This window comes from Furipterus horrens, unplaced genomic scaffold (assembly GCF_987537825.1).
Source record: "Furipterus horrens unplaced genomic scaffold, mFurHor1.1.pri manual_scaffold_5, whole genome shotgun sequence".
NCBI classification, from domain to species: Eukaryota; Metazoa; Chordata; class Mammalia; order Chiroptera; family Furipteridae; genus Furipterus; species Furipterus horrens.
The window spans coordinates 111,421,687-111,434,748 of record NW_028327175.1 but is presented as its reverse complement, the minus strand read 5'-3'; the positions used below and the strand labels follow the sequence as shown (position 1 = coordinate 111,434,748).

Here is a 13,062-nt window from a genome sequence, read left to right as displayed (position 1 = left end):
TCAAATGCTTCCACATGCCTGAGGCTGGTGGCTACTGTCTTTATTATGCAAATGGCTTTAATGCATCCAAAGCCTCAGGCAGATGGGAGGAGTCTTGAACCAGGGGACGGTATGGAAAGCACACAGAGCCTACGTAAGGTTCTGTGAATGGTCAGAACTGTTTGCAACGCCCACTGCGTCAGATGACGCAGTCAGGGATATATAAGCAGCTGCAGACATTTTAGCTCGTGCTCTCTGAGACTCTCTGGTCTCTCAAGCTCTCGTTCGGGCTCTGGCTCTCGCTCTGGCACTCTGGGACTCTCTCTGGCTCTCACTCGTGCTCTCTGAGACTCTCGCTCTCTGACTCTCACTCGCGCGCTCGCGCTCGCGCTCGCTCTCGCTCTCTCGCTCTCCCGTGTGCTCCCTCCACGTGGCTTGGTGAAGGGGCCTGCTCCATGTGGCTTGGAGAAGGAGTCTCCAGGCTGCTTTAAGAGGCTCTCGCCATGATGCAGTTCTGAGAAGGAGAGAAGATCCACGCGGTTTGCAGGAAGAAGGCAGTTTGCAAGGAGGCTGAGAATCCAGGTGGTTCTGCATTGAGAGCTGGAGGGCACCACAGCACAGAAAGGACCTCCCCAATCAGATTGAATGATTGGCAGCTGCTGGTAAAGCTGAACTGTGTTGGGAAAGTAGGGAAACGGTTTTTCTGACTTCCCCAAAACTAGCCTGGTTTGGAAGGGGGGAGGCAAGGATATGTGTTTGTGGGTATTTTAAAGAGCATAAGACTTAACAACAGAAATCTGCAAATAATCTAAATCTATATAACTGTTAAATAAACAATTCTTTTTCTTTTCACCAAACTCTGGTATTGAGAGTTATAATTTTGGCGGCGGGCAATCGGGCCCCTAACTAAAGAGCCCGTGGGTTTGTTTTCAACTGGAGCAGCCCAGGGGTTCTGTAACAACAGGAGTCGCCTAAGACCATCAGAAAACACATATATAATTACATATTGTTTTTGTGATTAATCACTATGCTTTAATTATGTTCAATTTGTAACAATGAAAATACATCATGCATATCAGATATTTACATTACGATTCATAACAGTAGCAAAATTACAGTTATGAAGTAGCAACAAAAATAACTTTATGGTTGGGGGTCACCACAACATGAGGAACTGTATTAAAGGGTCACGGCATTAGGAAGGTTGAGAACCACTGCTCTAGGTCCATCCATATTGTTGCAAATGGCAAGACTTCCTTTTTATAGCTGAATAGTATTACATTGTATATGTACACCACATCTTCTTTATCCATTTATCTGTTGATGGACATCTAGGTTGCTTTCATATCTTGGCTACAATTACTGTTGCAATGAACACTGGCATGCATACGTACATCTTTTCAAATTAGTGTTTTTGTTTTCTGCAGATAAATACCCAGAAGTAGAATTGCTGGATTGTATGGCAGCTCTATTTTTAATTTTTTGAGGAATCTTCATACTGTTTTTCTATAATGGCTGCACCAACTTGCAATCCCACCAAGATTGCACAAGGGTTCCCTCACCAACACTTTATTTTTTTTAATCTTCACCGAAGGATATGTTCATTAATTTTAGAGAGAGAAGAGGAGAGAGAGCCATTAATGTGAGAGAGAAACAGAGAAACATCGATCAATTACCTTCCATACACACCCTGATGGGAGATCGAAGCTGCTACCTAGCTTATGTGCCTTGACCAGTAATTGAACCTGCAATATTTTGGTTTATGGGACAACTCTCCAACCAACTGAGAGGACTGTTATTTCTTGATGTATATTGATGCTAACCATTCTAACAGGTGTGAGGTGATATCTCATTTTGGTTTTAGTTTGCATTTCTCTGACGATGAGTAACATTGAACATCTTTTCATATGTCTAAAGGCCATCTGTATGTCCTCTTTGGAGAAATGTCTATTCAGGACCTCCACCCATATTTGTTTTTCATTTTAAATATATATATATATATATATACATATTTAGTATTAGAGCAATATATATTATAAAATAATTAGAAATTAGTGGTATGTAAATAAAATAAAATTAGAATCATCCATAATTTCAACATACAGAGATAACTACTTCTACTAATAGATATTTATTTTTATCTATCAGTACTGTCCAATGTGATAGCCACTAGCCACATGTGACTATTCAACTTAAAACTAAAATCTGATAAAATTTGAAAGTTCAGTTTCTCAAGTAGTGACATATGGTTAGTGGCTACCATATTGGACAGCACAAATAGAGAACATTTCTACTATCACAGAAAGTTCTATTGGACATCGCTGATCTAGCTGTATTTATAGGAATTTAACAAAAATAGGACAATACCAAATAAAACTTTTTGGTAAATATCTTTGTTCACTTAATTTTTTGAGATGACATTTTTATATCATTCAATATTCAACACCTATGTTTTATTGGAGGCCTCCTGTTTCATGCAACAGATGTCCCTTCAGAGTCTCCGTTGTACGTTTGTTTCCAGTTTTTTGCTACCATAAACACAATGACAGTAAACCACTTTATTACTAAACTTTTGTTCCATTTATTGTTTTAGGATAAATTCATAGAGGTTTAATTGCTAGGTCAAAGGGTAAGCTTCTTTAAAAAGAAATTTTAACAGAATACCTAGTTTCTCTCCAGAAAATCTTTGATCATTTGTACTCCCATCAGCAGTTTATGAAATTGTCCAGTTCTTTAAAATGCCCACAAATAATAGTAATTATAATAATAAAAAAGAGATCATTTTGGCAAATGAAATTTTTTCATCACTTTCACTTAGCCTTCTTTGACAATTTTATTTCCTTCCATGTTTATTGACCGTTTGACTTCTTTGGATGGGTCTTGGGCAGTAGAGGGGATTGTCTTCATGGCTTAGGTATTAAGAAAAAGTTGCTAGATTTATAGCCCTGGCCTCATAAAGTTTTGCAAGATGACAAAATTAACAAGCCAAATAAATTGTCAAAACTCTCAGTTTCAGCAGAACTGCATATTAACTATATTTTCTGCCTGTTTCTTTGATTTACTTTTTGTTCTTGTTTCTGTTTAGTCTCTACAGTCACAGTTTTTATTTACTTGACTGCATTATATTTATCTTAAATCCTTAATTCCTAGGACTACAGTTCTCCTTGTCTAATCAGAGATAAGGCAGCCTGGGTTCCTGGAAGTCAGAAAGGAGAGGCCTCAGGGTTTTGCAAGATTCAAGTAGACTAAATATCTGATAAAACTGAGTGGAGAAAACCAAGTGGTGCTTTCCTGGCCTTTTAAGGTCTGGAATCTCCATTCAACCATTTATTGTGAGCACTTGGTGATCTCGTGTTGTTCTGATGGACAGTTATTATGTATTTGATTGTACCACTGAACAAATGTATCATTTTTTTCCAGATACCTTTAGAAAGCTATGGGGCTATCAGTCATTCACACTTTAGTATTGTAAGGGATAAAGAAGCCAGTGACTCTCAAACCAGTAGGAGATAATTAACAGATGAATCATGGAAAAGGGGCAACGAAATGACATTCCGCAGCTCCTCACACATATCTCTGGGATCAAAAGGAGGAAGACTGTCATCCCCAAACACAGAGAAATAGGAAGATGTAGCTAGATAACTTTGCAAATAAGTTGAAGATAGACCTATAACTAGATTACCCTTAGTTGATCACACCCTGAGTTAAGTAGTTAATCTCATTAGATTGCGAACCCACCCGGATTAACCAGTAATGGAGAAATGGGGGAGAAGGAGAGGGGAGGGGGAGCTAATCACGTTGTGGGGGGGATAGCTATTCACATTAGTATAAAACCAGTTTTCTTTATCTACTCACACGCGTGTGCCCCTGGCTGACTGTGCGCCCGACTCTGCAGACTCCTGAATAAACGCCTCGCTTTGCTGCTCAAATCCTGTGTCCCAGTGTTGTATTGTGAGTGTTTCTCACAGTATTAACTAGTTTTCATACAGCATTTTAACTTTTTTTAAAGCACCTTCATCACATCTCTGATCACACACCCATGAAGGAGGTACTATCACTGTTGTCTCTGTTTGCTATTTAGAAAATTGAGAATCAGAGAGGTGGAGTGACCTGCCCTAGATCTTGCAGAAGGAGCCATAGACTCCCCAGTGCTCTTTGCTTTGCACCCACAGTGCACAAGCTGTCTGCCTTATGGAGCTGGTGGGCCAAGAGGTATTAAGTGAATTGCGGCTCAGAGAGCTGAGCAGAGAGAGCCATGAGCTCCCGCATTGGGGAGGGGGTAGAGAGGGTCGAGGAATGATGCTCTTTCCTTCCTTTTCATAGGAGACATTGTCTGATTCTGAATGGGGTTCCAGAGCCTGGGCTCTGGGTGGCCGGGTGCAGTTCGGTTACCTACACTCACCCGCAGCCCCAAGGGTCCAGAAAAGAGACAAGAGGTAATTAAGGTCGAGGTCAAGTCAACCAATAGATCTGCCCCCCTTTTAAAGACGGGTTCCCAACCCCCCATCAGATAGGCTGGCCTCCGGCCTGATGGTGCCCTCGGCCGCCTCTCCCACAGCTCCAAGCCTTGCTCCCGGCCCTCGAGGTCCCTCCTCCAGGCCCCCCGGCTCTGGCGCCCCCGGAGATCGGACTCTACCCCCGCCCCACCTTCCCCCTCCCCCCGGGGGCGGTGGCCCGTGGCGGGCACAGTCATTGGCTGCGGCGCGAGCGAGGGCCCGGCAGGTAGCGCTGATTGGCTCGCGCGACTCGGCGAAGCGAGGGAGCCCCGCGAGTCGCTGGGGGAAGCGGGGCAGAGACCCGGCGCAGCCGGAGCTCAGGGAGCAGATCCAGCAAATCGGGACCCCTCAATCGGAGTCCGCACATCAGCGCCGGGGCCTAGAGGTAAGAGCGAGGCGCTGGGTTGTGCGAGGCGGGCCCTTCCGCGGTGAGTCGAGATGGAGTCCTTCGGCCCTGCCCCCAGGGAGCAAAACCCCGGCATCTCTCTGAAACACGGCCCTCATCCCCCCGAGACGCTGGTCCCCTCCCCCGAAAAGAGGCCTCCCACCTTTCAGAGAGCAAATAGTTTCCCTTTTTCTTCAGATATGAGCTCTTCCTCTTGACCCTAGGTTCTAGGGGTAAGTTCTCCCTAATTTACCCCTTGGAATGAAATGTGTCCCCAAAAAGTGGGGTCCAGCTTCCCCAGGTATGTAGGGCCCTCTCATCTCTTTGCATGTTTCTTCCCCCCGCCTAAAAACTAAGTTTGAATTTCTCTCCACCCACCCTTCTGAGTAATGGGGTCTTCTAAGCGCATAGGTAACTGTGTCCTCCTATGGAAAATGGAGGCTCCCAGATATCCTGAGAAATAAACCTTCTTCTTAAGCGAAGGAGCTCCCAGGGCAGAGACTCTGCATGTCACCTTCAAACCCAACATGGACCTCTCTGCACCCCTCTCCTTGGAAACTAGCCTCTGGTATTTGCCTTTAGGGGTGATTTCCTGCCCCTACCTTTCAAGACCCCCTCCTAACTCGTAAGAAAGACATGGTTGCCTCAGACACCACCACTAAAGGCATTGGGGGGATTTCCCCTCTTCCTCCAGTAAAGATGTACAATGAGGGGCTTTTCTACTCAGAAACAGGGCAAGGGTCTGAATACCCTACCACTCACCCCTATCAAACCTACCAAGTCACCCTACCACTCACCCCTATCAAACCTTTTTACACAAACTTCATCCCGTTAACACCCCACACCCACCCCTCCCCACCTCACTTAATCCCGTCCTTCCCCGGATGTAATGCCACATCTCACTGCTCCACTTAATTCCTGCTCACCTTTCCTCACCCTAGCCAGAGATAAGACTAGAAGAGGTTTAATAAGAAGGCCTAGTGACTGAAGCTCTTAAAACTGGGGTCCTGAGCCTAGACACCCTTCTAGGAGCCTCCAAACTCTGACAGCAGAGATGACCTCTGAGACAGCAGAACTAGCAGGGACTCCAGCCCCCGCCCCCTCACCTCATCACCTACCCACCCCCACACACATACACACGAAGGGCTGTGTTCAGAATATCCTCCCCTGAGACAGTCCACCTCCTCTCCTGGAGAAGGGGGTGTCCACACAGAGAGAAGGGCCCCTGTTTGCTCCCTGGGGCTGTGCCTAAGGAATTCCCTAGGTGCTTGACCAGGGGAAATGGAGGCTGCAGGAACCATCCGCGGGGCTGGAGACCGTGTTGGCTTCACTTGTCTAAGGGACAGGATGTTGGGGACTTGAGGGAGGCTGGAGCAGCTCTTCTCCAGTGGGCCAGATTGTGGGGACTGAGAAGAGAATGGCAAGGAGCTTTGCCTTGCGCTTTGGAGCTGCCCCTGCAACCTGGAGCATGGAGAAATGTGTCCTGGGTGCCCAAAGAGGTCAGCCCTGGGGAGAGAAAAATGGCTTAGTTCTGGGGCTCTAAGACCTCAAAGGGCTTATAGATCAAGAACCTGCCCATTCCTTTGACAGTTAAGCAGACGCACCAAAAGGGGTAGAGACTTGTTCAAGGTCACCTAGCCAGTGGGTGGCAAAGCTGATCACAGCCTCTCCAGGGCTTGTGGGGTTCCAGGGTCCCGGACACTATCTCCAGTTCTCACATTTACAATGCAGACTGCTGGATGCTGCTGTCTGCACTTGTCAGAGGAGGTGCTGAGGCACTGCCAATGTCACGCAGATAGAAAAGGGCAGAGCTGGAACTCAGTGCTACCCCTCCACCCCCCAGCAGACCACCTTGTAGAATCCATTCCTGGCAGTTTTCACTTCACCACTCACCCCATGTACTACTTTTATTGAGCCCACTGCCAAATTTAGGCTTGCCAAGATCCAAATTGACCCAGGACAGCAAATAAGATTGGTTGCAATATGCTGGAGCCAAGACTCCTGTAGGACCCTCGGTTGCATAGCTAGGTTTGCTCCGGGAACTATATAGACAGGGTCCAAGGAAGTCATGTCCCCTTCCTTCGGGGCCTCTTCCCTCTTGGTCCCTGGACATTCCCTTCAGCCCTAAGGTCCCTGCAGAGCATGGCTTCTTTTCCTGAGGCATCAGATGGGACAAGAGCTGGGATTCTGGCCTGTCACACTCCAGTTTAGAACAGGACCCAAGTGCAAGGTGCCAAGGTGAATGTTTGCAGTATGAAGAGGAACCATAGTGCATAGGGGTTGAAAGACTGGTCTCTGACCCCTCTTATCTGGGTCGAGAGCCCAAACCTGCTATTTACTATGTAATCTTGGGGAAATTAGTAACCTCTCTGTGACCCGGTTCCCTCAGTGTCCTTATCAGAGTAAAATGAGTTAATCTCCATAAAGTGAATAGCATACAGTAAATTAAAACAATGATTATAACTACAAGGCCAAAGTCATACAACCTCTAAAATGGTAGGGAGTTTGGGCTTTTTGGGTGAAACCTAAACCTGCCCTGTAGATAATCTGCCAGTGGCCAAGAATGACATCTGCCCTAAGAGACAGTGCAGTTTATGGAATAGCCCGCAGACCCTGAAGTCAGATGGGGCCAAAAGTCAACTCCTGGCTACGGCTGCCTGGGGTACCACGGGCTTATCTTTGAATGAGGTTCGTTGTAGGTAAGGCAGGCATCAGATTAGGGACAGGTCTAGAGCAGTGTTTCTCATCCTTGGCACTGCAGCCATGTGGGGCTGGATAGTCCTGTGTGGTGGAGCCTTCCTGTGCGCTGCAGGCCTCTCAGCACCATTCCTGCCCTCTACTTATTAGGTGCCAGTTGCAAACCCCTCTAGTTATGACAACAAAATTGTCTCCAAGGACAGTTCGATGTCCCCGGGGGAGGGGGGTATCATCTCCCCTACACCCACTGAGGACCACTGGTCTAATATATGTGCCTTGCACAGAGTTGATGCTTGTTATAGGACAGCGTCCTCCCTGCTCAGGTTCCCCCGTTCTGCTTCCTGCATGATGAACGGGGTGGTGCTCAGCCCCCGAGCCTTCCAATGCTAGTGACAATTTTAATCTCTCACATTTTAAACAGGACTCTACCATCTCCAGATTACCTTCATGTGTTTTACTCTAGGTTTCTCATGTCACAGATAAGCAAACTAAAGCTCACAGAGGTTAAAGGACTTCCTAAGGATGTTACTTCCTATACTGCTAGAGATCAAAGGAACAGTCATGCCAGTTTTAAAAGTGTTAGAAGTAACCTAGTTCTGGAGCCTTCTTCAGAAAATCATTTGGCCGTCTCTTTCAAAATTTAAAATCCATGCCCTTTGGTCCAGTCACCTCATTTTTAGGAATCTTCTGTAGAAGTGCTCACGCGTGCACACAGAGAGACAAATGCAAGACCACAGGGCTTTTTAAATACAACATGGGAGGGGACTACATTATGGTACAGTCACATGTGAAAATGAGCACCTTTTTAACAAGAATGATGTAGTTCTACATTCCTGACCTACAAAGCTCTCCAAAACTGTATTTTTATTTTTTAAAGTATATTTTATTAATTATATTGTTACAGTAGTCCCAATTTCTTTTTCCTTAGCTCCCCTTTGCCCTGTACCCCTCTTCCCTCCAGCAATCCCACCCCACTTAGCTCACGTCCATGGGTCATGCATATAAGTCCTTTGGCTTCACCCTTTCCTATATTATTCTTAACACCCCCCTGTGTGTTTTGTACCAACCAATTATGCTTCTTAATCCCTGCACCATTTCCCCATTTCTCCCCCTTCCCCCTCCCAGCTGATAACCCTCCAAACGATCCGCATACCTATGATTCTGTTCCTATTCTGGTTGTTTGCTTAGTCTGTTTTTGTTTTTATTTTTTAGATTCACTTCTTGATAGTTGTGAGTTTGTTGTCATTTTAATGTTCATAGTGTTGATCTTCTTTTTCTTACATAATTCCCTTTAACATTTGATATAATAATGGCTTGGTGACGATGAACTCTTTTAGCTTTACCTTGTCTGGCAAGCACTTTATCTGCCCTTGCATTCTAAATGATAGCTTTGCTGGATAGAGCAGTCTTGGTTGTAGGCCCTTGCTTTTCATCACATTGAATACTTGTTGCCAGTCCCTTCTTGTCTACAAAGTTTCTTTTGAGAAATCAGTTGATAGTCTTACAGGAACCCCTTTGTAGGTAACTCTGCTTTTCTCTTGCTGCTTTTAAGATTCTGTCCTAATCTTTATCCTTTGGCATTTTAATTATGATGTGTCCTGGTGTGGTCCTCCTTGTGTCTAGCTTGTTTGGGACTCTCTGTGCTTCCTGGACTTGTATGTCCATTTCCTTCGCCAAATTTGGGAAGTTTTCCTTCATTACTTTTTCACATAAGCTTTCAATTTCTTGCGCTTCCTCTTCTCCTTCTGGCACCCCTATGATTTGGATGTTGGCACATTTAAAGTTGTCCCAGAGGTTCCTAATCCTCTCCTCATTTTTTTTCAATTCTTGTTTCCTCATTTTGTATTGGTTGACTCCTTTTTTCTTCCGTATAGTCCAAATCGTTGATTTGAACCCTGGTTTCCTTCTGTTAAGCATTGGTTTTGTGTGGATTTTTCTTTGTTTCATTTAGCATAGCCTTCACTTCTTCCCTTATGCATTTGCCATACTCAAGCATATCTGTCAAGCCTGTGAGCATCTTTATCACCAGTGTTTCAAACTCTGAGTCTGTTAGGCTGGCTAGCTCCTCATTTGTTAGGTTGGCTATCTCCTCATCGCTTAGTTCTCCTGCTGGAACCTTGATCCATTCCCTCTTTTGAGCCATACTTCTCTGTCTCCTCATCTTGATAGCCTCCTGTATTTGTTTACCTCTGTGTCTTAGGTAGAGCTGTCGCACTTGTTACATTGTAAGGGGCGGGGCCTTAGGTACTCATTAGTACAGGGCGACCTGTTTCACCACATTGTGGTGCTATGCATGAGGGAGGGGTCTGAGAGGGGACAATGCTGATTGCTCAGCACTCACCCATTTTCCAGGCACTTATCCCACTTCTGTATGTGACTGGCACCTCTCTAGCTGTTGCCCTGGTCGTTTTTCCCAGAGTGGGTGGGTCTGTGGACGTTCTAGGACTGTGGGGGCCCTTTAAACAAGCAGACTCTGCTGAGAGACTGGAAATTTCTTCCTCCACGCCAACCCCCACTGGTTTGCACAGTCAGAAGCAATGAGGCTTTATTTTTCCCAGCTCTGGAACCATGAGCTGTGTGATATTGTTTGGTGCTGGGAGCACTTCCCAGGTGTCCCTCCCTACTTTTTAAAATGTGTGACTGCGCTTTCCACCAGCCTGCTGCTGCCGCCACCACACCGCATTCTTTCCACCCCAGCTCCACCCCTCCTACCTGTCTGGATGAGTATTTCTTCTTTATATCTTTGCTTGTTGGACTTCCATACAGCTCAGTTTTCTGGAACTTCTGGTTGCCTCTAGTTTTGAGGTAGTTGTATTCTTTATTAGTTATGGAGGGAGACGCAGTGTGTCTGTCTAGGCCTCCATCTTGGGCAGAAGTCCGAAACTTTATTATCTCATGAATACAACAGTCACAGGATCGATATATGATATAAAGTGTAATCCCATTTTCTGAAAAAGAAAATGTAAATAATATGAAAATGGGTAGTTAGGGAAGTGAGGAGCATGAAAGGACCTATACATATAAGAAAATAGTCATGGGAAAGAAGAGAAGGTATACCCTGGCTAGCTTCCCATGCATTAAAAATGAGCAAAGCAGAGCCCACAGAGGTTGAGAGACTTGCTCAGGGTCCCTCAGCCAGGAAGTATGGCACTGGAACTCCAGCCCAAGTCTCAAGCCCAAGGTTGGGGCTCTCTCAGCTGCCTCTGCCCCCAGTGTCTGGTGATGGATATGGTCGGAAGACCTGCATACACCAGTCCCTCTCTCCAGGGATGTGGTCATGCTGGAAGTTGTCAATGGCTAAAACTCAGGCCTGTGAGGTTCCTGTGAGTTCTGGGGCCAGGAGACAGGAATCTGAGGCCTTATCTCCACTAGCCAAGCCTCTGCCCTGGCCATGGGGAATTCCTCCCACCAGCATGCCCGTGGATCTTCAGGTCAGACTGACTGGACCTGACCTGGGCCTCCCCCAGCATGGGGGCCTTGGGCCATGGCCACTTTCCCTCTCAGTGTCTCATTTCCCCATCTTTAAGAAAAGAATACTAGTAAATTTTGTTTTTAGAAAGGAGGAAAAGGAGGGGCAATGGTAAAACCTATTTCATTGGGTTATTATGAAGATTAATTAAACTGTTCAAACATCCGGTACATAGTCCTGCTTAGGTAATGTGAGCCCTGGCTCTTCCCTTCTTTCTGCCTGCCTGCCGCCTAGCCAGGAGGTAGAAAATAAAATCCTCATAAGTGACAGCTGGCTGAATCAACAACCCCCACTCCCCACTGTTGCCCAGCAGAGAGTCCAGGGATGAGATTCTGAGAGTAACTGCTCTCTTCCTTTCTCCGCTGTATACAGCTCTTCTTGCTTTTCTAGAAACTCCATGCATTCAACTGTCTTACCCATCATTCCTTCAATTAGAAGATCAACTCGCCAAGGGCAAGTTTTCCTCCTCCTTCAAGAGCGGTCTCCCATTCTATCTTTTATAATACATCTCCCTCATCCTCCTCACCCACAGCCTGGAGACTCCTTTGTCCTCCTCTGGACTCCCATCACCCACACCCAAGGCTTCCTTGGGTCCAGGACTGTGTGCTGCTTTTTCTCCCTTTCTGTAATTCCTGGAGGGTAGAGATCTAACTGGTCTCATTTACTGCTGGGTCCCAAACACATAACACAGTTCCTGGCACACAGTAGAGACTCAATGGGCATTTAATATGTGCATAAATATGTTTTTATGATGGTAAAATACATATAAACTAACCATTTTTAATAATTTTAAAGTGTACAATTCAGTGACATTTAGTACATTCACAATATGTTTTTTACATTCACAATATTATACAATCATCACCCCATCTAGATCCAGAACTTCTTTATCACCCCGAAGGGAAAACTTATACCCATTGAGCAGTCACTTACCCTTCCCCTTGCCGCTAGCAACAATTGATCTGCTTTCTGACTAGAGAGATTTACCTATTCTGAATATTCCACATAAAAGGAATCATATGTGTATGGCCTCTTGTGTCTAGCTTCTCCATGTAGCATATGTCAGTACTTTGTTCCTTTTTATGTCTAAATAATATCCTATTGTATGGATAGACCAATTTGGTTATCCATTCGTCAGTTGATGGACATTTGGGTTGTTTCCAATTTTTAGCTATTGTGAATAAGGCTGCTATAAACATATATGTACAAGTCTGGGATTGAAGATTTGTTTTCAACTTTTTTTTTTTTTTTTTTCACTGTGTGGTTGCCTCTCACTCGCGCCCCCAACTGGGGACTTGGTGTGCAACCTAGTAATGTGCCCTGACTGGGAATCGAACCAGCGACACTTGGATGTTTTCAACTTTTGGGGGTAAATACCCAGTAGTGGAACTGCTGGGCCATATGGTAATTCTTGGTTTAACTTTTTTGAGAAACTGCCAAACTACACCATTTTACATTCTCACCAGCAATGTGTGAAGGTCCCAATTTTTTTACATCTTTGCTAACAAATTATTTTCTGTATTATTATTATTACTACTATTATTTCCATTCTAGTAGGTGTGAAATGGTATCTCATTGTAGTCTGGATTTGCATTTCCCTGATGAATAATGACAGTGATCATCTTTTCATGTACTTGTTGGCCATTTGTATGCATTCTTTGACAAATGTCCTTTCAAGACCTTTGTCCTTTTGAATTGGATTATTTGTCATTTTGTTGAGCTGTAAGAATTTATATATACTTAACTGTATTTTTGTGTTGCCATTTCCTCTTGTATTGAGATATTTGCTCAGCTTCTGTGGGCTTACAGTCTAGAGCAAAGTTTCTCAACCTCAACACTATTGACATTGCTGTGGGGACTGTCCTGTGCACCACAGGATGTTTAGCAGCATCCCTGACCTCTACCCGCCAGATGCCAGTAGTACACTTCCCCTCAAGTTGGGACAACCAAAATTGTTTTCAGACATTGCCAAATTCCCCTGGAGAGCAAAATTGCTCCTAGTTGAGAACTGCTGGTTTAGAGGCTGAAATAGATGT

The 13,062-nt window shown here is 45.0% G+C and overlaps 1 protein-coding gene across 1 annotated transcript in view; it reads left to right on the top strand.

Moving 5' to 3' along the window:
- Window positions 1-4,730: 4,730 nt before the first annotated feature.
- ABAT (4-aminobutyrate aminotransferase) overlaps window positions 4,731-13,062 on the top strand; it is an 87,094-nt gene continuing 78,762 nt past the window's right edge. The window contains exon 1 of the mRNA XM_090277038.1: window positions 4,731-4,860. The gene's annotated coding sequence lies outside the window, so the exon portion shown is untranslated. The remainder of the gene's footprint in view (window positions 4,861-13,062) is intronic.